This window comes from Saimiri boliviensis, chromosome 10 (genome assembly GCF_048565385.1).
Source record: "Saimiri boliviensis isolate mSaiBol1 chromosome 10, mSaiBol1.pri, whole genome shotgun sequence".
NCBI lineage: Eukaryota > Metazoa > Chordata > Mammalia > Primates > Cebidae > Saimiri > Saimiri boliviensis.
The window spans coordinates 71,520,275-71,547,826 of NC_133458.1; the positions used below are offsets into that span (position 1 = coordinate 71,520,275).

Genomic DNA, 27,552 nt, shown 5'->3' on the forward strand with positions numbered 1-27,552 from the left:
AGTGAGCCAAGATTGCACCACTGCACTCCAGCCTGGGCAACAGAGCGACACTCTGTCTTAAAAACAACAACAACAAACACAATGCCATGTTAGAAAGACAAAAATAAAAGTAGTTGAAGTACAAGCTGCAGGTGAATGGGAATTCAAATCTCAGCTAGATCATTCAGTAGCTATGGAACTTGGGCAAGGGAGTTAACTTCTTTGACTCAAATTCCTTTTCTGGGGGCATGGCATTCATTATATGTACTACATAATGTTATAGAAAAGTTAAAGGAAAATGTATGCATAATTGACATGTATTAAATATTCACGGTAGTGGCAAATATTTATTTCACAGAATTTTCCTTCTGAAATACATTGAATATCTTCTACCTAGACGTTTCACCTTTTCTATCCACATTTATGATACAGTAAATTAGTCAGGAAGGCCAAATTAGAATAAAGATGGCCATTTACAAATGAGTATGTATTCCTACTGTATTCATACTGGAATCTGTATTTTAAATTACTGTAGGGCTTGTGAATTAATAAGTTCATAAATATTTACTGAGTACCCATTATATAACTAATGCTGTTCTAGATACTGAGAATACAGCAGTAAATAAGATAGAGCCCCTGCCCTCCACTAACTTACATTCTAATGTGTACAAATACCCCACAGATGTACAAGAAATATGATGAAAAGCTTATCTATAAAAGTTTGCCAAATCCCCTAATATCCCAAACTCTATTTTTTGGCCTTATAACTTAGCTGTTGTGGCAAGCTTTGGCAGAGTTCAATAATAGTTACCCAGATTTTTAAAAGCTAGGACTTTAAGAAGCAATGTGAAGGCCAAGTTACACACAGAAACAACCACACATACTTAATTCTTTTTTCTTCTAGGAAAATTGGGATCAATCAGATCTATAAGTTATTGTGTACAGCAGGTAAATCTGAACTTTCTTTATTTCTATTTAACTGACCTTAAGAAGTGTAGCTGCCCGTGAATGAAAGTTGTTCAATGGTGGTATTTCAGCAGGAGCTCTCAAAATACTGAAGCTCTTCTCTTCGCAGCAACTCAGGTCTAAGTCCTGCCGAAGGCAGAGGGATACACGAATTCACCTTCCCAGGGCCCCTGCTCGCCCCCAGCCTCGGCGGGGCCGGCTACACCCACTCCTGGCGAGACCGCGCTGTAGACGCGGAGCGGCGTCCCTCCCGCAGGAGCGGCGCGGGCGTGGAGGGCGTGGAGGGCGTCGGGGGCGTCGGGGGCGTGGGGGGCGTGGAGGGCGTCGAGGGCGTGGAGGGCGTGGGGGACGTCGAGGGCGTGAAGGGCGTCGGGGGCGTGGGGGCGTCAGGGGCGTCGGGGGCGTGGAGGGCGTGGGGGGCGTGGAGGGCGTGGGGGGCGTCGAGGGCGTGGAGGGCGTGGGGGACGTCGAGGGCGTCAGGGCGTGGGGGGCGCGGGGGGCGTGGGGGGCGTGGGGGGCGTGGGGGGCGCGGAGGGCGTCGAGGGCGTGGGGGGTGTTGAGGGCGTGGAGGGCGTGGGGGACGTCGAGGGCGTGGAGGCGTCGGGGGCGTGGGAGGCGTGGTGGGCGTGGAGGGCGTGGGAGGCGTGGAGGGCGTGGGGACGTGGGGGGCGTGGAGGGCGTGGAGGGCGTGAGGGACGTCGGGGACGTCGGGGGCGTGGGGGGCGTGGAGGGCGTGGAGGGCGTGAGGGACGTCGAGGGCGTGGGGGGCATGGAGGGCGTGGGGGCGTGGGGGGGCGTGGAGGCGTGGGGGGCGTGGGGGGCATGGGGGGCGTGGAGGACGTCGAGGGCGTGGAGGGCGTGGGGGCGTGGGGGGCGTGGAGGGCGTGAGGGACGTCGAGGGCGTGGAGGGAGTGGAGGGCGTGGGGGCGTGGGGGGCATGGGGGGCGTGGAGGGCGTGAGGGACGTCGGGGGCGTGGGAGACGTGGGGGGCGTGGGAGGCGTGGAGGGCGTGAGGGACGTCGAGGGCGTGGGGGGCGTGGAGGGCGTGGGGGCGTGGGGGAGCGTGGAGGCGTGGGGGGCGTGGGGGGCATGGGGGGGCGTGGGTGACGTCGAGGGCGTGGAGGGCGTGGGGGACGTCGAGGGCGTGGAGGGCGTGAGGGACGTCGAGGGCGTGGGGGGCGTGGGGGGCGTGGGGGCGTGGGGGGCGTGGAGGCGTGGGGGGCGTGGAGGCGTGGGGGGCGTGGAGGCGTGGGGGGCGTGGAGGCGTGTGGGGCGTGGGGGACGTCGGGGGCGTGGAGGGCGTGGGGGACGTCGAGGGCGTGGGGGGCGTGGGGGGCGTGGGGGGCGTGGAGGGCGTGGGGGGCGTGGAGGGCGTGGAGGGCGTGCGGGGCGTGGAGGGCGTGGGAGGCGTGGAGGGCGTGGGAGGCGTGGAGGGCGTGGGAGGCGTGGAGGGCGTGGAGGGCGTGGGGGGCGTCGAGGGCGTGGAGGGCGTGAGCAGGGGGCGGGGCGAGTCCCGCAGACTGGGTGCTCCGGGGAGCTGTCAGTGTCGGGCTCCGGAAGAGAGGAAGTGATAGCTCCCGTAGGAGCGCGAGCGGAGCGGCTGGCGCAGCGTGAGACAGCACATCCTGCCCGCGCCGGCTCCACCACCTTCGGGAGCCGCCCGCGCCGACGCTGCCGCCGCCCGGGATCCGCCGCCGGCTCGGGGAGCCCAGTTCCGCCGCTGCCGAGCGCGTCCAGGTAAACAGAAGCGGGATGTTGCGGCTCCCCAGACCGCCGCCTCCGCACCTCTCCCCAACCTTCCTCAGCCCTCCCCACCCCGGTGTCGTCTGCGCTCGGAACCGGGCTGGAGCTGAGGCCCCTCAGCCGCAGCCGGACCCTTGCCGTGGCCCCCTGCCCAGGCTCCTGCCTGCTCCGTCCGCTGCGCCGGAAGGCGGCCAGAGCCCCGCAGTGGCAGTGCCCTCTCACTAGAGCCGAGAGACTGGGGCAGAGGAGGAAGGGGTCGTGGTGTCACCACCTGGTCGCCCACCTTGTGGGCTGGGAGTGGCGTCCCAGTGCGCCCCGCCTTGTTTTTCCCCGGGGAAGCAGAGGGCGAGCGACGTTGAAATCTGCACCCCTTTGGGCCACCGGCTGACCGCCCTTGGAGGAGAGAGGGAAGCTGCAGAGGGAGGGGAAAGGATGCTTGTTTGATTACATTTAGAGCTGTCTGCAAAGCTCTTAGATGCTGTCACTACCTTGCAAGTCGGAGAGAGCGAATGCACTTCCAGCAGGGCATTAATTAAACACTTAGGCAAGAAGATGCCAGTTTTTCTCTGCTGCGAAAAAGTATGGCTGGGGGATGTTGTTTTTTTGGTAAACACCTTCCTGGCCTCCTGGCTCTCCTTTCCCCAGCTCCCACTCGGAATCGCTCTGGTCTTATAAATCCGTGCGTCGTCATCATAAGTGCAGTGCTCCTGGCAGCGCTGAGGGGAACTGAGTGTGCAGGAGTCTCATGACTTGTACCTTGGCTAATAAGATTAAACAGAAGCCTAGAATCAGGACAGGAAATTACATAGGAGATCAGAGACTCAACAATATGCAGAAGATGGACTGTATTCGTTGTTCTGGCCTCTACTAAACCTAGGTAAGGGGCAGGAACAAGTAGCCAGCCATTTTCTTGCTTGAAATGTCTTTCAAGTGGGCATTGTAGACTTCCTGTAGTTCAGAGCTGTGAAAAATTGCTTCTAAACATTACAGATTAGCAAAAAGAATAGCTAATTGTAAAGCACAGGCAACTGCAGGTGACATCCCATGGCTGATATTAACACGGACATGGGCGACAGTCTGTGTACATACTTTGTGGAAATTATAGAGAAATGCATTGATCAGTGTTACTAAATTTGAAAAGGGAACAGTCAGTGCATCTTGCAAGCAGAGGGTACTGGTGAGAATGTAATACTACCTTTAATTTTTTAAAATGCCAAAGTTGTTCAAAAAGGTTTGGTGTGGAAGAAAGGGTACAAACTCAGCTCTTTTGATCATATTTCTCAATAAAATAAAATCTGAAACTTCTGCCACTGAGTCCCCAGATGTCCTCTTCATAGGAACCAACTCTTCAATATTTGTTTAGGTCTGAGGATCCAGTGCTCCAAGACCCATTCCTCTTAAAACCTTCTAGCATCATCCTTGGGAATTTTTTAGAATACAATTGGAGGTCAAATGCAGGCTATTCCAGCCTGTTGAGATATTAGCCCTGTTTTTGGCCCACATCACCTCAGCATTTTACTTTTTCTTTCTTGTCTCAGGACTCAGATAAATGCACTTGCTTCCTCCCCCTTTGGACCTCTGAGATGCTGCAGCCTCTAGTGCCCAGTCCCCTGGAGGTGGTGGGGATGGCTAGCAGCCTTTCCTCCCTCTTTCCTACCTACAGCATGCATGGTTGTTTTTCTGTTAAAGCTTTAGGTAAAATCACCAGTAGGGATATGGGCAGAGAAAATAAACTCGACCCACAGGAAAAGGGGCAGAGTTCTTATAATAGTGGTCCATGGTCTTTAGTTTCTAATTTCGAAGTAAGAGGAAATCACTTGGCATTTCAGTCACCATATTTTATGTCTCAGAGAAGGCTCTAGGATCTTTCTTCCCAATCCCTCTACTTCCAAAAACACTCCTTCCCAAGTCTGCATTAATAAATGAGCCTTGCCCTTGATGACAGTGCTGAGTCAAGGATCCAGCCAGGGTGCTACTCTGTCCATACTCAAAACAGCAACGTAGACCGATCTTGTGAAATGCATGCCAAATCTGAAATCTAGGTACCTCTCTTAGTACAGACACTGTGCACAGGCTTCACTCTGTTACCATTTTCTCCAGTTTCTTTGTTGTTTAACCTAGCATCAGATGAAAAGGTCACATGCATCTGTTTCAAAATCTGTTTCAAACAAATATATTCCTTCATTACTTTATTCTCCCTACACTTTGTTACACCAAATTAAACAAAGATCGATTAACAATAGCTAAACTATGTTGAGCACTTTACTCAGCATTGCATTTTAAAATACTTTCACAGGTATTAAACATCACAAAAATGTTATGAGGCAGATACTGTAATCATGTTTTACAGATGAGAAAACTAAGACACAAAGATGTCAAGTAACTTTTGCTCAGCTACCAAGTTGAGCAAGGAAGGATCTGGATCTGGGAGGCCTGACTCCAGGCCAGGAGTTTTAACTTCTGTCTTCCATACTGTAAAACAATTACACTGGTTAATTTTCATGTATTGAATACCAGGTTCTGTTATCACATTTTAATTCTTATGTTAATCATATGAAGTAGACATATTTTACAAATAATTAAATGAGTTAAATGACATACTCAAGGCCATTTAATAAATGGCAGAGGTAGGATTCAAATGAGGGCTCTCCCAAGACTGTGAAACTAGGACCCATTCATTTTGGCTATTGTGCTGTGCCAGCAACAAAAAAGCCAATGTATGTCTGTTTCTTTCAGGTTTGCTGCCCAATGTTTGAGAATTAACTCAAATTAATTCAACTGTAGTTTTTCTTCTTTGCAGTGTATAAGCCTTTGACCAGGTCCATGTAAAAGTTATTCCTCTTGGTTGGGCACAGTAGTTCACATCTGTAATCCCAGCACTTTGGAAGACCGAGGCAGGTCAATCACTTGAGGCCAGGAGTTCGAGACCAGCCTGGAGGCTCGTGCCTTTAATCCCAGCTATTCGGGAGGCTGAAGAAGGAGAATCACTTGAACCCAGGAGGCATAAGTTGCAGTGATATGAGATTGCACCACTGCACTCCAGCCTGGGTGACAGAGCAAGACCCTGTCTTTAAAAATAAAAAATAAAAAAAAAATAAAATTACTCCTTTAGACAGAGAGTTTTCATCAATATCCTGGACTTGTTTTCCTTGATTCCTCTCTGCCTGAGGCCTGGCCCCAGAATCTCAGAGTGAAGTTTCCAGTGTAACATAGATACCACTGACTAGGTACTAATCCTCATGAGCTCACATTTTCATAAAACATCCCTGATTCTTTGTTGAAGAAACCTTCTTAAATAAAAATCCATAGATACTGTAAAAGGGAGGCATATGAATGATTTTCAGATGTTCATTGAACTCACTAGAATTGATGCAAATTTTCATGCATTTGTGCATATATGTAATTTTCTAAGGAAGAAATTGGGATATTTGTAACTAAAATTACACGAAGAATCACTGGTTTACATGTGCTGATTAAAAAAGAAGAGAGGAGCAGCAGTCACTCTGCTGAGATGGATGGAAGACAAAGCAAAACTATCCTACCAGAGGCAGCCAAAAATAAAATGTTCTTGGCTATCAGGACATTTTTCGGCATTTCCCCAGGATCCAGGTAGCAGGTGCAGCAAACACCAACTGACACTGCGTCAGGCCTGCAACTTAGTCAGGCCTCCAGGTGTGGCAGGCAGTCCTAGCTCAGCTTGTCATTCATTGAGCACCTCCCCTGTGCATAATCAGTGCTTTACAGATGTATTAGTTCATTGAATCATCCCAACATCCCTGTAAGGTGGACGTTTTTCTCTTTCTTTGACAAACAAGGAGATGGTCGAAGATATTAAATCACTTGGTCAAGGCCAAATGGGGCCAGATAGTGAAGGGCTGGATTTGAAATGCAGGTCGGCCTGATTCCAAAGTCTTTCTTCTCTTCCTGCCATATCTCATTTTTTCTCTGTCTATGTGGAATACCAAAAAAAGTATTGTTTAGTGTAGCTTTTTATTGTGCCAGGACTGAGAGTTCCTCAAGAAATATGTTCACACACTGATAGGAAAAGCCTAAAAGTGTTATCAAAGGAACAACAACAACAAGTTATATGTTTCCCAGTGTGGAAGAAGAAAAGCAAGCCCTGCTTTCCGTAATGTGAGTTGGAGCTCCACGTGTTTGCTTCCCCTGTCGCCAGTTGTCTTGCTGAGTACCAAATGCACAGCAGCCCCAACCTAACACAGGCTGAAAACTATCTTGCAGGGGTAACTGCAAATCAAAACTTTATTCGATGCGAAGTTGAATTTACTTTAAGGCTGCTCTGTCCCCTGGGGCTTCCCTGATATAGCGGCTGTGTCGTGATCCGGAACACTGACTTGCTCCTAAATACTGGAAGGGCCACTGCTTACCAGATGACTTGGGTGCTCTTTAGTTTTCAGTTCATATCAGTCTTGAAATCCTCTTAACAGCTGTTCTTGCTTCCAAATTATTACTTCAGCCTTAACAGTTTTCTACTTACCCATATTCTTGCTATGGTTGCATAGAACAACCCACTGTTTCATTGCGGGGGTACAGAACAGCTAATGGCAAACACACAAAGCAGAAATTTTGGTCAGAGTTGAGGGCCTGCATAATAAAAGTAATGAATCTCAGGCACTATAGAGGATGATTGTACTTGATCAAAAGACCTGCCTGATAACAGTTCCAGTGTGCTTCATTACACTTTAACTCAGTGCTCTTGCAACATTTTTTTTTCTCTTCTATAATCTCCCAAGGATTTTTAAAAATTCTGCAGCTCCCTCACCTCCACACATTTTAGGTTACATATAATGCTTTTCCTCATAAATTTATAGGATCACAATTAATGTGCTTTTTCAGAATGTTGTAAACTTTGACAGTTAAAAAATAAAACCATGACATCATTCTTTGTATCCAATTAAACTCTAAATACTATACCAACTTCAATTTAAAATGTATGTTAAGAAGCTCTTTTCACAAAGGGATGTTTTTATATCTTGCAGTTAAGCACCGCAATAAGATTTGGGATTTTCTGGGATTTTGTTTGTTTGTTTAGTTTATATTTGTCTTTAATGGTAATATGGTAGAAGGCATTTTGTGAAAATGGAGATGGAAAAAGAGGCCCTGAATAATTCTACACCATGGGCACATTCTCTGGTAGACAGTTTTAGGAAAGCATACAGACAGAAGCTGCGGATCTGGAAATTAATGTCATTAACTTTTCCCTTGCCCAAAGGCTCTTTAGAAAGCCTCTGTGGAGGCCAGGGGTATGCAGATGCCAGTTTGAAGACTGCACATTTATCTAGCACAGGTGCTGTGTGTTATGGGTCAGTGTGGCACAGCTACTGGCAGTCAGGCCCATTGCCTTTTGTATATGGGACTCAAATTAGAGGTGGGTAGGGCCACAAGGAACTGCACAGAGGCTGGTCCCATTTCCTGCTCTCAAGTAGAGGTGACTATGGATAGCTGTCTTTCATCTTTCTTCTATTTAATGATTTTCAGTACAAGATGGGCTCATTCCAGTGCTTTCTTTTGAATTTTATTTATTTATTTACAAATAGGGTCTTACTCTGTGGCTTAGGCTGGAATATAGTGGCACGATCATAACTCACTGCAACTCCAACTCCTGTGCTCAAGCGTTTGTCTCAACTCATCCTTCCAAGTAACTGGGACTACAGGTGTGACCCACCACACCACTAGTTAAAAAAGTTTTTTTCCCTGGGGATGGAGTCTTGCTGTGTTGTCCAGGCTGGTCTTGAACTTGTGGCTTCCAGCAGTCCTTCTGCCTCAGCCTCCTAAGTGTTGGGATTACAGACATAAGTCACTGCACCTGGCCCCAGCAAGTTTTTAGATCAGTGGTTCTTAGCCAGGAGCAATTGTCTTCTCCAGGGAACATTTGTCAATGTCTGGAGACATTTTTTAATTATCTCAATTGGGGAGAAGGGGTGACTACTGGCATCTAGTGGGTGGAGTGGGGGACTGCTGCTGAACATCCCGCAGAGCACAAGATGGCTTCCACAACAAAGAATTATCTGACCCAACATGTTGGTGATGCCAAGGTTGTGACTCTGCTTTAGAAGTTCTAGTTTTCTCATTGAAATCTTCCCTGTTTAATAATTTAAGGCAATTTTTTTTGGTCTTTATGAGATAGTAAAAGCACAACATCTAAGAGGCAGCATAAAGTAATGAGAAGAAGAGGTCAGATATCTCACTTACTGCCTACGTGAACCTCAGTTTCTTCATCTGTAAAACGGGGACAATGATGCCTGGCTTGCAAAGTTATTGTGAGGATTGCAGACAATGAGTGTAGAGGACCCAGCATATGGCACATGCTAAATCCACGGATGATTGTTTTTATTATCAAACAGCAATTATATCACTCTCTAGTTTCTCTGAGATGTGTGTGATCTTGCCTTCCTTTGAATCAAAGGTATGCTTTGTTTTTTTTAAAAAAAAAAACAAAAAATTGTCTTGATTTAAAGTTACTCATTTACATACGTCTTTCTCCTAGACTTTAGGCTTTCCGACATCATTGTGTCTTCCAGTAGACAATCTTGCACATGGTGAATACTCAACAAGCTTTTGTTGATCTGAAATATTAGCTAGAATAAATCCTACTTATTTTTTCTTTTCTTATAAGATTGAGTTGTTTTTCTCCTTGGAGCATTTTAATGTGTTTGGTAAAAACATTTGCTTCCTGAAATGTGTCACCCGTTGTGTGTCTGTGCCTAATATGAATGTGTGCTTGATATTACCTAGAATCCTGGAAGCCTTGCCTTCCTGAATCAGGATCATGCTGAGCATTTCTGCTGGGGGAACGGGAGTCTTGAGGAGGACAGTATTTCATTCTAGAAGTGACAGGCAGCATGGTTTGAATTTCATGTTCTCCTTTTTGAACCCCTTAGGCTAATCCATTTGGTCTGGCTTTGATCTGACACTGTCCACGAAGCAGTCCAGTACATTGGCTTCTTTCTGGTAGAAGGGACATTTTAATTTGTTACCAGGTTTATATTTTACTTTAATGTCCAGAGTGAAGCCAAGTAATGAGTATATTTTCATTGAATAAATGAAATATTCAATCTAATGAATAAATGATGACACAGCATTATACATCCTTTGCCTACAATCACTTTCCCTTTTAAAATACATGCTAGATTGTCTGCTCTGACCTGAAATAGTACCCATTTCTTTGACAAGATGAAGACTTTACTAATTGAAATGAAATGAAGTCCTCTCCTAATGCAGTTTTAGATCCTACAGCACACCATATGGAAGCCTTTAAATGTTTATTAAGTCGTTGAATGTTAAAATGAGCCTGAGTGCAGGGGATGACCCTGAGACTCTGTCTCAGAACCAACCTGTGGAATGTCAGTTGGTGGATTTGGATGATGGAAAGGGAAGCAGGCCCTGTGGGGAATGCGTGTTTTGACACAATGTCCCCTTTTAAAATGATGGTGCATCTCCTGTTTCACCATCTGCCCATTAGTATCAATATAGCAAGAGGTTGTGGGAATTGGTGTGTATTTTGTGGAAGAAAGAATAACAACAAAAAAAAACCTTCTCTGCCTGTTTCCTTGAAAAGTGTGACTTTGTTCACTTTCAGAAGGTATAGGTTACAACTGATTTGGAAAGAGGATCCTTCCTCTTTGAATGCCTTCAGACTCAGAGGAAAATGAGAATCTATTTACATAAGTTAAAATGCCAAACTAAATCGCTCAATGCAAATATGGACCACCCAGGGACATTGTAAAAGGCCAGGTTTGGGGTTTTGAATATTTACACATTTTCTTGCTTCCTATTTTAAGCTTTTTAATATTTGTCAAATGCTGCTGAAAAGTAATTGGCATATCAAGCAGAGGGTGAAATCCCATATCTTGGGCCAGAGAATTTAAAGCCGGGGGAACTGTGCTCATATCCCTTGAGAATCCCTTGTTTTTAAAAATGAAGAAATGTGAGTTCAGAAAGTTCTAAGGCAATAGATTAGAGACTTTAAAGTTGGTAGAAAAGTTGGATTACAAAACTGTTGTCGAGGAGGAGGAAGATACACTCTAGTGTTCCCTTCCCGTGGTATAGTCTGCCCAGACTCAGCCATTTTTCTCAGTAAATTAGGCAAAAGTTTACTTTTGATGATAGGTCAGGGTACTGGAAACATCACCCTCTAACATTGTCAACACCACCGATACCTTCCCAAACGCCGGAAAGGCAGATCTGGGCAGCACATGGAAAAAGTGTTTTCTAAACTCTCTGGAGGAAAATACAGAAAGTAGCTTTAACCAGGGCACATGCTCTGGAGACTGTGTAGTTAATAATGACATTTAGTACTTATTCTTTACACGCTCTTCATGAGGCATTCCACAGCACTTCAAGATGGGGATGGCAAAGGAGGGGTGCTAGAAGATGTCGGCACTGTCAAGGACGGTGAAAAGTAACCAGATTTCTGACTCATTGGAGTGGATTTGATCAGGCTAGGCTATGTAGTGATGCAATAGCAAATAACTCCCAAACCTCAGTGGAGTAACTCAACAAAAGATTTTTCTTGGCCACGTTACATGTCCAGTGTGTGTCAACAAGGGGTTCTGTTCACCATGTTCACTCAGAGGCCCATGCTGCATGAGGCTTCATCTTGATACATACTTCTACAATCCCTGTGGTAAATCGCATACTGGATATTAAAACTCCTGGATGTGACTATATGCACCTCATTCCCATTTCATTAGCCAAAATAAGTTGTATGGCCATGCCTGACTACAATGGGGTCCTTAAGTATAGTTCTATGGTAGGGGAACTGGAATTTTCATAATAAACGCAAATGACTATGGAAGGGAGGGGCTGACATGAGATTTGCCTGTTTCTGCTAATAACTATAGTCTCTAAGAGACACCCATAGGGACACTGACTAATATGTAACTACATATGTTTTCAGTGGTTGGTTTCAGCGTCCAACTTTACAAGTGAATTAGGAGAGTTCCCTGAGTCCTTTGCGGGACTTGAGATAGGGGTGTCCCTCATTTGCCCAGCCAATCCATGCTCAAGTCCGTTATGGGAGGGGGAGCATGCTGACGGGCAGGTGCAGGAGCTAGGACATGCACTTTTGGGCCCCAGCCCCACTGTGGCATCTAAGGATATATTAACAGTTAATGCTCTTTTAGCAGTTGTTGACCGTGGATGGCTGAGTACTAAACCAGCTCAATGGAGATTCAGGGTGACAGCCTTTTACACCCTGCCTTTTTGGTACCTGCATCCTTGTCCAGCATCCAGGAAGAATCGTGTCACACATGGAGTTGAAGGATGGTGAAGGCAGTGGTTTTATTGAGTGGTGGCTGGAAAGTGGATGGAGTGGGAAGATGATCTTCCCCTTGAGTTCAGCCATCCTATGGCCAGTCACCTCTCTGCCCATCCACAGCAAAACTCCTCTCCACGTTCAGATGCTCCTTCTCTTCTGTCCTTCTCTGCTGTGCCTTTCTGCCAGTCTGTTGCTCTTCTGCTCGTGGAACCTGGGGTTTGGAGTTTTTATGGGTGCAGGTTGGGGGTATGGCAGGCCAGAGTGGTTTTATAAAAGGTGACATTTGGGCACGAAAGCAGGAATGCTGGTTCCCATTAAGGGCCATGGGTTTCTAGGCTTGAGAGTAGAGCCTTTGCTGGGGAACCACCCTCTTCTACCCAGTATTGTTTTTGCCTCCTGTTCGTATCACTAATGCCTGAATGAATACACATTAAAATATAAAATGCATTTGCATGATTTTAGCATCATAAGGAATAACAGGTTCCCAGAAAACCGAGCTTACAAATATAAATTTTATTGTCAATTAATACAAAAGATACATGTGGGGTGAAAATTAGCTTCCTTCAGTAGTTGTTCAATTCTAGTCAAGAATATTCATTTAGAACTTATGAAATGCCAGCCATGAGTAAGACTGAGTGCTTGGTGGGCACATGAAAATGAAGAAGGTACAGATCATAGGGGCTAATGTCTAATGGGGGAAAAATAGAACAGTTTATTACCTACAACATGGTTATATGTTACCACATATCAAATCGTTATGGGATAAATGCCTCAGAGATGTAACAAAGTACAATGGGGATTCAAAGAAGGGCAGTGATTAATAATTAAGTGAATAATCACTTCTTTCAGTTTGCAGACTGACCAGACATTGGTGTTATCCAGACAAAAATATTTCAATTAATGTTTTACCTTCATCCTCCTCTTTTGTTCTTGGACCTGATTTGATCCCAGAGAAAATGAAAACAGTGATTATGGTTAAGAAGCAGTATAAGAGCATGGCCTCTGGAAATAAGGTTCATAGCTGAGTTTCACCACTTACTAGCTATGCAAAGTAACTTGACAAGTTACCTTGCTTGCCTGTAGGTCATTTTCTTCATCTGTAAACAGGATTCATAGTAATAGTATCCATTTCCTAGTGTTGTGCTGTGGTTTGAAAGAATAAATCCCACTTAATTTTTTATTTCTTACAGGATTTAATTTTTTCCCTTGGATCATTTTGATGTGCTTAGTACAAACATTGACTTCCCAAAACATACCACCTGTTGGGCATCTGGGCCCCAGATGGATGTGGGCTTAGTAATTCCTGGGATTCTGGAGGACTTGCCTTCCTGAATTAGGATCGTGTGGAGTATTTCAGGGTGAGATGTTCAGTCAGTATTTTCTCTCGTCTGAGAGGCAACCACATAGTCTAGAGAGCTCTAGAGTATCAGTCTGGCTTCTATTCTGATAGTTCTGGTAATTCAGGTCTATTGAAGGTACATTTCTTAGCTCCCCTATTCTCACTGCAGCACTCCAAAGTCATGTTACATTAAATTAAAATTTAATGTGGTATAATTGAACTGTGACTGAATCATGGAGGCATTCTGATTGTTTGATTCCAGAACGTTATAATGTCCTTGTACTTGGACCCAGTGCCATAGCAAAGGATTGATGAGCTAGAGTCTGGGTATGATGGAGAGGAGGCTGTCAGGCTCATCTTGGTAGATGCTCACCTTCTCTCTCTTCTGTTTCTTCTTTGCCACCCCCACCCACTCCTTGAATGCAAAGTGGGGGCAATTTGAGGTGATGCTGCAGAGCTTGTAGACTGTAAGCCAGCAAAGAGGTTGGCGTGAAGACTGTCTTTGGCAAATAGTTATGAGGATACTTACCTGCTGTAGCCCAAACTTCTTGTGAAAAGCAGAGTTAATATCCATGTAATAGAGAACCTTTGATTGGTTGAAGCTGTTCAAATAATGGGTTGGGCTATCTGTGATGTAGTGAGTTCCCAGTGCCTAGGGAAGTTCAAGCATGTCACCTCCTGTGAACATTGTCTGTGAAGAGACTTATCAGTGAGTGGTCAGAGAGGCTCTGGTAATTTCTACATAATTTTCCTCAAATTTTAGGAATCTATGATACTTTGTAGTGAGACAGAACTTTGTATTATTCTTTCTTTCAGCCAGGTTCTGCCATTCACTTGGGGTCAGCATAAACAAGGGGGCAGGTGCCAAAGTGGGAAAATGTAGCAACCTTTACCTACTTCCTTTCCCATGGGACTGTTTATATTGTAACATTTATTCGTTTTTGCCTTTAACAAACATTTATAAGTTCCTCCTGCCAGACAATGGGAATGCTATAGCAACTTCAGGGAGTTTAACAGCTTGTGACAACCATTAAAAACAAATAAGAGGTCTGGAGCAATGGCTCATGCCTATAATCCCAAGCTGAGGCAGGTAGGTTGCTTGAACTCAGGAGCTTGAGACCAGCCTGGACAACATGGTAAAACCCTGTCTATAGCAAAAAATAAAAAATTAGCCAGGCATGTCAGGAGGCTGAGATGGGAGGATCACTTGAGCCTGGGAGGCAGAGGTCACACTAAGCCGAGATCGCACCACTGCACTGCAGCCTGGGCGACAGAGTAAGACTCCGTCTGAAGCGAACAAACAAACACACACACACCAAGAAATTTTGCCAACTTAATTCCAAATTGGCCAAGCCACCATGCATTTGATGGCTCATTCTTTCACTGAATCCTTCATTCATTCATTCATTCATTCAGTAATTTCCTAATGTACTCTGATGATTTTTATAGTTTGATCCTCTTTCCCAAAAATAGAAGCCTGACAAATATGTCATTTCAAAGGTATATGCCAGAAACCCCCAAATACCATATAGGTATATATAAGTATTTATATATTTTACTGTATGGGGAATAGAAAATGGAGAGATTCCTAGGGGGATAGAGTTCTCATCCTGAAAGCTTATCTTATGCAAAGAATGTATGTATTGCAAATGCCAAGGTGTCTATTTTGAACACTTAATTTCTCACTCTTTCGTTCTATATAGCAAAAGTGTGATATGTAAGAAAAGTGTTAATTCCAGTAGTTTGCCTTGATTAACACATTTGAATAGACTGAATGGGTGTAACATGGAAATTCTTGATGTTTTTTCAAGATTCTTACATGTTCTAAAAATAAATAACTTTCTTCTGAGGCAGGGCAGGACCAAAGGGCAGAAAAAAATAGCCCTAGGTCACTTATAGCCTGAGACTGTGGCACCAAACATTCTCCTTTCTAACTTGTTCTCCATTGCGCCTCTGGCACCTCAACCCCATTTGACCATATGCTACAATCCCATTGAACTGTGCTATTCCCCAAGTATCGGCCAGTGTCGCAGTTCTCCTTCCACAGGAAACGCTCCCCAGTTCCCATCCGACCTGCGTGTCAGTGTCTGGCTCTCACTCATCCTCCTTTAGGAAGCCCCCTCTGTGCTCTAGTTCTTGCAAGCACTCCTTAGTACATTATAACTTCATCATGTGTGTATCCCATCTCCCCTGAAATGTTGTTTGTGTTTTCAGACCCTCCCATATTAACATTCTTTTTGAGACAGACTCTATATTGATCATTTGTGTAAGCCCCACGATACCCAGGACAGCACTGTGTGCTTTGTAGGGGCTCAGTAAAAAGACTCATTATACTGAATTAACATAAAGATAAATTATCATCGTGAAGCCAACTACTTGGGCTTCCTGGCAAATTAAAAACTTTAGTTGATTAGTGTGCTTCTCAAGAAACATATGGAGGACCTTGCTCCGAAACCCAAGGGAGTCTCCCATTTCCTTACATCAAGGTAAATCATCCCAGCGTCCTTCCCCTTGGCTCCGCCACTCCATTCCTGCAGTCACTGTGCAGCAAGGACTGGAGCAGTGGGGAGAAGTGTGCTATGATCTGCCAGAGGAATTTTGGGTTATGTGACTGTATATGGACGTGTGTGTGGGTACATGCTCATGTGCTGAAAATAACCCAGTGACACATTCTTACCTCTAATCAGCTATCACATTGTAGCTGATCAGGGCCAGCAGTTAGCTATACAGATAGGCAGGATTAAGGTCTGAATCTTAGTTCCTGAGAGTCTAGATTGTTCTTAGGTAGCTCACATTCTCTAGCAACTTAGTGATGAGCAAACATGCAACCCAATGTAAGTATATGTTGTATATTAGGTCACCAACATAAAATGCCAACTTACTAACTTTGCCAGGAGAAACCCAACTTCCCATTGGATCACAATGCCTTTGATTACAGGTCAGTATTCTGAACTCTTCTGAGAGCTTGAGTTTCTGGGCCCTTCATTTGAGCTAGGCATGGCTTGGACAGAACTGGAGTGAGGTTATTAAGGATAATCTTAAAGGCTGAGTTCAGAGGTAACACGGGCAGGTGGTCCAATTATGTTAATACATTCAAAAGAGTTGTGAAGGGAGGCAAAATCTAAGTGTGGCAATGCTATGGCAATTGAGGGCACCTGAACAAAGCAAAAGGGCTGAGAGGGAGGGTGGAGAAATAGATCTAGGGGAATCCTAAAGCCAATGGAGCTTTGACACTTTTTGTAGAACGTAAGGCTAGGAACAGGGGAAAGAGTTCACTCAGACACATTTTTTGAAGCCAAATTTGTTTGTGCATTAAGCAAATATTGATTATCCACTCTGACTAGTCACTATCCTAAGTATTGACAATACACCAGTGAACAATATGGACAAAATCTGTGCCTTCATTGGAGCTTAATCTCTAAAAGGAGAGACGAACAACAAAAAATACTTAAACATTAAGTCTAATATATGTAATGAAGAAAAACTTAAGGCAGCAGGAAAGACAGCAATGCAGGGACAGCGGGTGGGAATAGTGTGCTATTTTAAATAGAATGATCAGGTAAGGCCTCAATGAGATGAAATTTGGACGAAGTCTTGAAGAAGCAAACCATTCAGATATGTAGGGGAAAATGCATAACAGGCAGAGGGAATAGGAGATGCAAAGACCCTGAGATGGGTGTGTACCTGGTATATCTGAGAAACAGTTAGGAGGCCAGCATGCCTGGGATGAGATCAGGAAAGTAATAGGGTTGTGCTGTATAGGGCCATGGAGGCCTTTATAAGAAATTTGGCCTTTCCTCTGAAATGAGAGCCATTGGAGAACTTTTTGCAGAGAAGTGACATGACTTGACTTGTGTTTTAATGAATTACTCTAGCAGCTGTGTGGGAATGGGCTGCAAGGGAGCAGGGGGCGCAAAGCTAGAAATGAGGAGACCTGTTAGGGGGCTTTTGCAGTAATGTGAATGACAGATGATGGTGGCTTGGACAGGGCAATAGCAGGGGAGGTGGTGAAAAGTAGACAGATTATGGAAATGTTTGGAAGGAAGAGATAATTTGCTGATAGTTTGGATGTGGAGTTTGATGAAAAGGGAAATCAGAGATGGCTCCAAGATGTTTGGCCTGTGTAGCTGGAATTAGTTGCCTTTGACTGAAGTGGGGAAGATTAAAGGCTGGATGCACATGAAGCCAGAGTCCAAGGAGCAGTTGTCACAGCTAGTGCTTCAAGGTGGCATGCTGGTGCCATTAAGGTGACTCTCCTGCCAGACACACAGGAAGAGTGATATCAGTTGGTCAGGGTGCCTTTTCCCTGCACACACTGAGGAAAACCTGAAAATGTCGTGCCCTTTTTTGTATGGTTTACTACTCTGTTCTTCTTCTATTGTAATCGCTTTTGCAGTTTACTACCACTAATTATGTGATGGTAGAGAAATCACTTTTATGTCTCCACTCTGCTACTTCCCAAGGCTGTGATTGGGTGGGAAAGGTATGATTACAGTAACATTTATCAAGGAATGCTCTAGAATATGGGGCAACCTGACAGGTAGAAAAGGAGATAGATGTATTCATGTAAATTGCTACTTACTTTGAATATTTCGTGACTCCTTCGCATACCTGGTCTTGAAAATTGAGATATAATTCTTTCTCCATTTTAATTCTTTCTGCCAGAATTGGTTTTCTTTAAAAGCTAATGTATACATGCCTGCATCCTATTTTCACTTAAAGTGACAGATGGTTGAAACCAACTCTAGCTACATTTTTTTAAAAAGTCTTGAATTTTTAAAAAATACACATGAATATCGGAAGGGTTTAAGCCTTTTAGGACTGATTGAGAAATCTGTTCTGAATTCTGCTTCATACCACTGAGTTATCCATTCGTGTACAAAATGTTGTGTGCTGGGCCAGGATAGGGAATTTGCAGCCAAGCTTTTCAATGGGTATTTGCTTTCTAAAAGGAATATAAAGGTTGTGCTGATGGGGCAAATAGCAAATATCCGAGTCCTAGAGCAGCATTCAGCATTTGTGTTAACATAGTCTGTGGGGAATATGTGATGGTCCTGCATTTCTGGCAGTATTGATTTTCTTCACTGTTATCTGTATACTTTTTTTTTTTCCAGGTAGCTGGAAAAGTTGATTAATCTTTGAAGGATACCCACTTTGATGTGCTTGTACCTTGGAGTATTAAGGGACTTATTTTATGGTTTTTTTTTGCTTTAATTGTCTGGTAGATTTAAACAAATGGAGTGGAGTTTGCTTTGGTCATTCTGTGATAGAGCTTCCTGCCAGTGCTCTGTGAATGGATGACAGGTTCCATGTGTACCCAGTATTAATTTCTTGGTGCTCAGGGTAATCAGAGCCTGGTTAATCTCCTGTAGTAGTGAACAGCTTTCTTTGTTCATCCTAACATACTGTGCAAATGTCATCATGATCTGTGAGTGTTGTGACATGCAAAATGTTGACTGAGAAAGGATAAAGGTAGAGATAAATTTAGAATTAAAAATTTTTCAGTTTAAGAACTGATGTAGCCCAATATATTTAAAAAGTTTAAAACTGCAACTAACAATAATAAGTAATATGGGTATGTAACAGTACATATATATATATGTTTGTCTAAAACAAGTTTCTTACCATGTGCAGTACATTCTAATAATTTTAATCTGTTGCATCACAGAAATGGCTGTGATGAGCACTGACTTGATTTTGTAACTCACTGGCCGGTTGCAACCCATGTTTTAAAAGGCTGGTGTACTGTGAATTACACCCTAGGAATTAATTACGAGTCTTGTTCTGGCTCAAATCCTTGTATTTCCCTCCTACATACAGAGAAGTTCAGACCCCTTTAAAGCATGGCATAGCCAACCTTTGGCTATAGGGTGACCAACTTGGCCAGGTTTGCTTGGGACTTTCCTGTTTCTAGCATTGTACATCCCGTGTCCTGTGTACACCTTTGTTTCTGTGCAAACTAAGAGGGTTGGTCACTCAAACTTTGGAATCTGATCTCTGACTCCATTCTCATCTTCCTCTACCCCGTTTTGTTCTCAGTGTTCCATCCATATCCCATTACATGTTCCACAGACTAGTCATTCTTCTTTCCTCCCACCTTTGTCCATACTTCCCCTCTGCCTGGGATGTACCACTTAACTGTGCCTTCCTCAGGTCTGGTCTTCCTCCATGGTGGTTTGTTGAGTCACCTACTCTTTGGAAGCCTTTCACTGCTTTCTTATGAGCAAGGTGGTAACCACAGACTACATTGACTTATGGAATCTTTAGCAACTCTGTGTTTTCCTCAGCTGTCATATTCTTTATCATCTGTTGAACAAACATTGGAAGGAAAACTGCTGACATAAACTGGGTGACTATGATGAAGAAATAATACAAGAGAAGTAGAATAAATCAGTAGAGATGGTATGACCAACAGAGTGGGGCAAGAGAAGTTGCAAAAAACATAGAACTACAGGCTTATGCAGTGGGTAAGAGCATGTGCTGTGGAGACTTGGGTTTGAATCCTGAATCTTCACATGCCAAAGTGGTTTGCTTTAGTCGTGAGGATAGAGTATTACCCTAGAGGCCTCTTCTCTGCATGTGCTTTTCCACTCATCATGACCCTAACAGGAATTGGTGGTCCTTAAAATTAGGTGGGCTTAATTAAAAATTCATAAGTATTTGGTGAGTAAATTTGAGAGGGAATTAAGTGGTATTAAGATGTGGAGATAATAAATGGTTTTAGAGGATTAGAATACATTAATTTTTTCTGAGAATGTGTATGCTGATTTATTTCAGGAAAATTAATTTTACTTTATGTGAATTAATATTTAAATTAGTTATTTAAATTAAAATTATTCCTTTCTTCATTGTGATTAATGTATCTTGACTTAAATTTCCTTTAACCTGATAGTTTAAATTTGTGCTCACTTGTGGGCTGCAAGAACAGCTGGGTGGCTTGAATTTGCCTGCATCCTCTATCCAGAGTGTCCACTTCAGGCAGACCTACTAGCTCGTACTGTCTTGATTTAACTTTGTTGCACAGATTATCTGGATTCTTTATAATACATCAGGTGAAGGACTCAGAGTCAAAGCTAAAGCTAGTCGTCTCTAAAGATTTGCTTGTTATCAGTTATTTTAAAGATCAGTCTTAAACTACTCTCAGGTTACCTGAGAGTAGTTTAATTTTAGACGTGTTCATTTATCATCTTAGCAACTCAGAGAAAACAGCTCCAAGCACAATAGATGGTTCTGTTCTAAAGCATAGATTATTTTTACATCACTGTTAAAGAGAAAGCCCAACTATCAACATGATAATTAATCCTCAAGGAATTTCGGGCAATAAATTCAAGACCACTGAATTTCTTGGTTGAGATAAACAACAGAGACTATCAATTATAAATTAATGGATTTTGCTAAATAATCCTTTTAGACTCAGAAAACAGAGATTAAAAATATAAATTAGGCAGGAAAATTGTATCAATGGATATATAATGGTAGTGACTTAGTAAAAGATAGTTGAATCGATGAGGCAGTGTTTGTTAGGAGTATGTGTTTGTTGTACATTTGTACTAATGAGTGAAACGATGACTGTCCCTCCAAACCCTATGGGAATAGATTTGTTGCATAATGAGGAATAACTTCCCTGATTTTGGTCATTTAAAAGCATAGTATGCTGAGTCGATTTATTGATGATTAGAAAGTTCTCAAAATTTTAGTGGAAATATGAACAATATGGAGTGTACCCATCAGATTTGGGTGACAGAAAGCTCACCCTGATACTGTGTGGAGGATGTATCATCAGGGAACAAGGTTAGCACAGGAAGATGAGTTAGGAGAGTATTGCAATTGTCAGAGGCAATGATGAACACTGACCTCATGCAATGTGAAAGGATATGGATCGAAGAGGGCAGGCTGGGAAATATTAGGTGGTCAAATTGGGAGGACTTGAAAATTGGTTGTGAGGTGTGGTGAGTTTGAGGATTTGGGGGCTGATCAAGGAAAAGACAAAATGGCAGCATTGCTAAACAGCTTTATTGGGTGGTGCTTGGATATGACTGCATGAGAGGAAGTCCCTCACAGTAGACCTCCCAACAACAGCAGCATGAGGCCACCACCTAGGAGTGGAAAAGGACAAGGGAACTCTCAGGGGAGAAGGGATTGGAAGATGGGGCCTATGGGTCTAGGTGATGTTGCTCAGCAGCAAGGTGGGGAGTCCCTGTGTCAGAGAGTTCCGAAGGGCAACAGCAGTTTATAATTATTTCTATAGCCACAGGGTTTGTCTTATCTATGGCTAGCAGATGTTGGTTGCAGGTAGGCTCTAAATTGCTAAAAATATGCTTATTTGAACTCTATTTTAAGCAATTGGATATATGAGAATGTGTTTTGTGCCAGTGGGTTATGAGCTAATGATCCCAGCCTGCTACGAAGAAGTAAATAGCATAGGGACCAATGCCCAGGGGCCATCTTTAACCCATTTATGTAACAGCCAGTGTTTGCTCAGTGCCTACCATGTGCCCAATGTGATGATGAGGAGCCACCATGTAAGTTCCAAAGGAAGCTGTGTGACGCTTTATAAAGAAGCTACCTCTTCCCATGTGCTCCTTGGGAGTACCTCTTGAGATGGAGTAGCTCCTTTCTATTCACTGAATGCTTTAGAACCTCTAGGCGCACAGATGCATAATTTCCTATTACATAAAGTGCAGTTGTGGTGGCTTTCTTAGTTTGGCTTTGCCCTAAGTTGATGATTCATCTTTCCTATGTGTTTTGACCCAAGGTTGTGTGTTTCCTAGGGATCTTGTTGCAAGGCCTCAATTCTTTCTTCATGTAGTTATCCTTGTGACAGTCCTCAGAGGGCTCCCATCTCCTTTCTTGTGATTTTGTTTTCCGGTTCCTCTTCTGCCCTAATTCCCAGTGACCCAATTCCAAAATACTGCTCTCTAGTTGTCCAAACTGTTCCATCTTTAGTTTTATACTCTTTCAAGGATTCTACTTGAGATTCTCATTTCCTAAGGACTCTTGATATCATCTGAGTGTTTCTTGAAGGAAGATACTCTAAGAAATTAGTGGCTGATTCTCTTAATTGAGGAACAGTTCCCTTTCCAAAGAGAAGCATATTGAATCTCTGAATTGGTGGAATGCACCATAGGGGTCAGAAATAAAACAAAAATTTTCCAAACTTTTCGGCAAAGATGACAATGGCTTTTGAGTCCTTTAAGATTTAAGAGCTCTCATCTCTACTCTGTTAACTAGATGAGAGGGCAGATACCCTATGGATTGATTTTTCTCTCTAGCATAATGGGCCTCTGTGCTGAAGGCTTAAGAGCCTCTCCTGTTTAATGTGCTGCAATTGCCAATGCTCAAGTTACAGTTTAAATAGTACAATTTGGGTAGCTCAGAATCATAAAACAGTGAAAATGGGACTAGAGACAATATGTAGACATAACAACTTTAAATATATCTCACAAATTCAGCAAGAGTGATACTAAAGGTTTAATTTTAGAAACATTTCTGAATTTCCTAGTCAAGAATTTACCCAATATGAATAAAATTGTGAGGAACCTAGAAAAAAATCAACATAAATGTTTCAACTGTGCGTATGTATTGAGATTGTGTTCCTGACAAAATAGTACTTCTCTACTGACACAAAAAGGTCCTTCCTATGTAAATGAAACTCTTGCGGTCCTTGGGGCTGCCCACTATTGGCTTTGATGAAGCGGCTAGGAATTTCAGAAGCAAAGCTTTTTCTTCTGGTGTTAGCTGTATCATGCAATTTACATGTGATGCCACCAGGTGGTGATACAGAGGGATAGCAAGATTGGACCAGAAGTAGACTGATCAGCATCCCATCATAACAACTTTTTGTTTAAGAACTTTCTTTTAATTAAAATTAGTAAAATTTTGAATAAGTAAACACTGGAAGGAAAGCATTATTTAATGAAAATGTCCAAGAAGGAGGAAGTTGCACTCCATTTTCACTCTTCCATTTAATGACTGTAAATGTGTATGACTGTATCTCCCCTTTATGGATAAAATGCTGGTACTAGATTATATAATCTTGGAAGATCTTGTTTTGAAATGAACATGTATAATTGTAATTATTAAAGCAGTCTACTAATACTACTCACAATAGCAAAGACAGTGAATCAACCTAAACGCTCATCAATGGTAGATTGGATAAAGAAAATGTGACATATATGCGATAAAATATGATGCAGCCATAAAAAAGATGAGATCATGTCCTTTGCAGAAACATGGATGGAGCTGGAGACCATTATCTTTAACTCAGGAATGGAAAACCAGTTACCAGATGTTCTCACTTGTAAGTGGGAGCTAAATGATGAGAACACATAGACACATAGAGGCCCCACACACTGGGGCCTTTTGAAGATTGGAAGGTGGGAGGAAGGAGAGGCTCAAGAAAAGTAACTATTGGGAACTAGGCATAATACCTGGGTGATAAAATAATCCATACAACAAACCCCCATGGCACAAGTTTGCCTACATAACAAATCTGCACATGTACCCCTGAATTTAAAATAAAGTATATTTTTAAAAATAAAAGGAATTGAAAATGCCTTTGTGAACAAAGATGATGGCTTGCAAACTCCTCAGTGATATGAAGAAGTCTGCTAGGTATAATTGGGGGTCTATAAAAATCGCCCTTTGTTTTCTTTTGTAAAATTAAATATAATTAAGACCAAACAGCAGACTACAGCAAAATTAGGACAAAGGGCTAAAAAACTCACACAAACAGAAATCTGCAGTTCATTAACAACTGTCTTAGTTCATTTTACAACCAGACTAAAGCCCATTTTTGTGTGTGTGTGTGTGTGTGTGTGTGTGTGTGTGTGTGTGTGTGTGTGTTTGTGGTCGGGGGAGAAGGATAATGGAGAATGACAACAGACTTCTCAAATAATCTTCCTTACCTGTTACCTGGCTTAGGCAAGTGCTAAATCTTTCACACATTGTTCTATGGGGGCTTTTATTCAATGCCTTGCTTTCCCAACTGGTTTTCTTTATGCTATATATAGAGGTTTTACTTAGGTCTTCCAGGTATTTCTGAATCATAGTTTATGGAATTCTTGACTCTAATTTGAATTTTTCATGCTTAGTGATTTAGCTACTGTGTCTTTCACTATTTATTTTCCTCAAAAGAAAGAGGCTGAACTCCCTCTGTTTAGATTATTTATATAAACACTTAGCAAAATTTTGTTAAGTAAATGTCTCTGTAGGCTTTAGAATCAACTCTATCTTACCAGAATTAGGTTAAGTCAGAGTGCAGTTGCGGAACCCCGGGGGATCCCCAGAAACATTTGGGATCTGTAAGGTCAAAGCTATTTTCATAATAACACTAAAATGTTATCTGTCTTTTCTACTGTGTTGACATTTGCAGTGATGGTATAAAAGCAGTCATGGGTAAAACAACTGGTACTCCAGTGTGATTTGCGGCAGTGGCACCAAACTGTACTAGTGGTGGCCCAAATTTCAGTGCTACTTGCACAGTTAAAAAAAAATAACCCAGTTTCACTTAAGTATGTCCTTCATAAAGCAGAAAAAAAATTAGTTACATTAAATCTCTACTCTTGAGTGTATGTCTTACTGTGTGACAAATGGGAACACACAAAGCCTTCTGCTACCTACCAAAGCTCAATAGTTGTCTTGAGGAAAAAATTTGTGCAATAGTTTGAATTATGAGCTAAACTAGCTCCCTTTAAAAAAACAAAGGAAACACTATTTTTTACTTGAATATCTGACAAACTAAGGTGATTCAGACTTCAGTATTTGGTAGACATTTTCTCAAAAATCAATGGTTTGAGCTTGTCACTTCAAGCACACAACTGACAATATTTGTTGCTAATGATAAAATTTGAACTTTCAAGCAAAAATTAGAATTTTGGGCAACTTATCTCTGCCACCCTGAGCTTGACAGTTTCATGACACCTAAAGACTTCTGAAGAGATTGGCGATGACGTTACTAAATTTGTTTTTCAGATATAATAAAATGTGTCAACATTTGGAAGGTCTGCATAATTTATTATTTTCCAGTTACTTGTATTTTCCAGGTAAGCTACTCATGACATTATAAAATCATACATGAGTAAAAGATTGAGTCAACGGTTAGGATAGACTAATGGATTATAATGTAACAGAGTACAAAAAGTTCATTGATTGATATGGTTTCATATTCACATTGCAGGTGACGTTTAAGAAACAGCTATTTGTTGACTTTCAGTGTAATAGTGAAGAATATCCACAATTACCTCAAGAGACTGTTAAAATGCTCCTCCTTTTTCAGATTACATATCTATATGAGGCCAGGTTTTCTTCATATACTTCAACTAAAATAACATATCACAACAGATTGAATGCAGAAACAGTTACAAGAAATCATTTGATTTCTATTAAACCAGATGTTAAAAAGATATGTGAAAATGTAAAAGAATTACACTCACCTTTCTATCTTTTTTTTTTGTCTTGGAAATTGTAGTTATTTTTTTCACGGAATGTTAACAAATAACATGTATACTGTTGTTTTAAAATAAATTAAATAAATAGTTTTATCAGTTTTAATTTTTAACATGATTAATGTTAATAGATAACCTATGTAAACCAAAGCTCTTTGGAGACCTTGATAATTTTTAAGAATATTACAGGGCACTGAGATAAAAATACCTGAGAACTACTCTTCTGTGGTATTAGTAGAAAAGTCTTGAGCATTGTCCTACTGTAAGATGGATTTTATTTAAAATTTTGTTTTCATAGTGTACTGATGGCTGTAAAAATTTAGCAAATAACCCTCCTTTCATCAGCCAACTCCCTCCTGAGATGTCTATCTCACTCTTTTTATTGACCGAACTATAGCTGTAAAAATGGGCTCCTGGTTGTTGTCCATATCCTCCCTTGTCCTCCCATCCAAGTGGAAGGAGGCAGCTGCATTTTATGAGAAACCGAGTAGGTGAAATGAGACGATGAAAGATCAAATTTCATCCAGTGGCAGATGAAAAGTTCAATACATGATAGTGAAGAGCCGACAAGAGCAATTATTTTCAGGCAGGAAAAGAGAACTTATTTCTGGGTATTTTTTCAATAAGGCTGGCAACAGCTGGGCAATGATTTAAACCTCCTAGGATTCCGACTTTAAGCTTAAAAATACATTTGCATATGCCAGCATTAGAAATGGAATCCCAAACGGCTGCCAACTTAGACAACTGAAAGGAAATAGAGATCTATATTGTTCAAACGCTAAGCCTTGGGCGGTGCTGTTACTTAGCAGCTGTGTAAACAGAACTAAACCCTTTGCATCTCCTCTGCTAGACACTTGTTCTAAATAGGACCAAACCATACCATGATGATATATGCAGAAATAAAAATGGAGGTGATAGATCTCATTGTGGGTTTGAGAAGAGCTGGATATTTTCCTTTCTCTGTAGATATGTGCAGACATAAGAAATGCGAAGGAGATGTAGGGGAACCTGGCAAGGCAACGGAAAATGTGAAATTGACTTTAGTTTTGTTTCTTCTCTCCTCAGTATTCACGTTTCTCTCTCTTATGTTTTCCTCCCTCTATCCTCTCCCCATTTTTCCCTCTATTGAAACTTGGGGCTGGGCATAGTGGCTTACACTTAACAATCTTAGCACTTTGGAAGGCCCAGGCAGGCAGATCATCTGAGGTCAGGAGTTCAAGACCAACCTGGTCAAGTTGGTGAAACCCCATCTCTATCAAAAAATACAAAAATTAGCTAGAGTGGTGGCACAAACCTGTAGTCCCAGCTACTTGGGAGGCTGAGGCAGGAGAATTGCTTGAACCCAGGAGGTGGAGGTTGTAGTGAGCCAAGATCGTGCCACTGCACTGCAGCCTGGGCAACAGAGCAAGACACAGTCCCAGAAAAAAAAAAGAAAGAAAGAAACTTAGGACCATGAGCCATTTGTATAATGGAACAACAGAAGAGACCTTCCCTGTACCTAATTTCTTATCGTCACCATATGCCAACCCATCCTCGGGGGGAAGTGGGTAAGGTGCTGGGGATGCCTGCTGGGGACAGCTTGATATGTAATTCTTATGTTCAAAATAAAAAATTGAGAATAATTTTTTTTACTGTTAAATTAAATGACTACACTCAATATTTTAAGGTTTTTTTTTTTCTTTTTCTTGAGTCACATTCCTTTTCCCACATGCCTTCTATTTTATAACTCATTTAGATAGAGAAGCTCCCTCTGAAGTGCCTTAGAATCACTAGGAACACAGATTGGTTTTCCTCACTTCCAA

The 27,552-nt window shown here is 42.4% G+C and overlaps 1 protein-coding gene across 5 annotated transcripts in view; it reads left to right on the top strand.

Moving 5' to 3' along the window:
* The first annotated feature begins 2,431 nt into the window (after nucleotides 1-2,431).
* The window catches only part of DYNC1I1 (dynein cytoplasmic 1 intermediate chain 1), a 328,200-nt gene continuing 303,079 nt past the window's right edge, over nucleotides 2,432-27,552 (top strand). For 3 of the 5 annotated variants that reach the window (XM_003921229.4, XM_074379474.1, XM_074379472.1), the window contains exon 1: nucleotides 2,432-2,682. The gene's annotated coding sequence lies outside the window, so the exon portion shown is untranslated. The remainder of the gene's footprint in view (nucleotides 2,683-27,552) is intronic. The other 2 variants (XM_003921227.4, XM_074379473.1) reach the window with 1 other exon arrangement.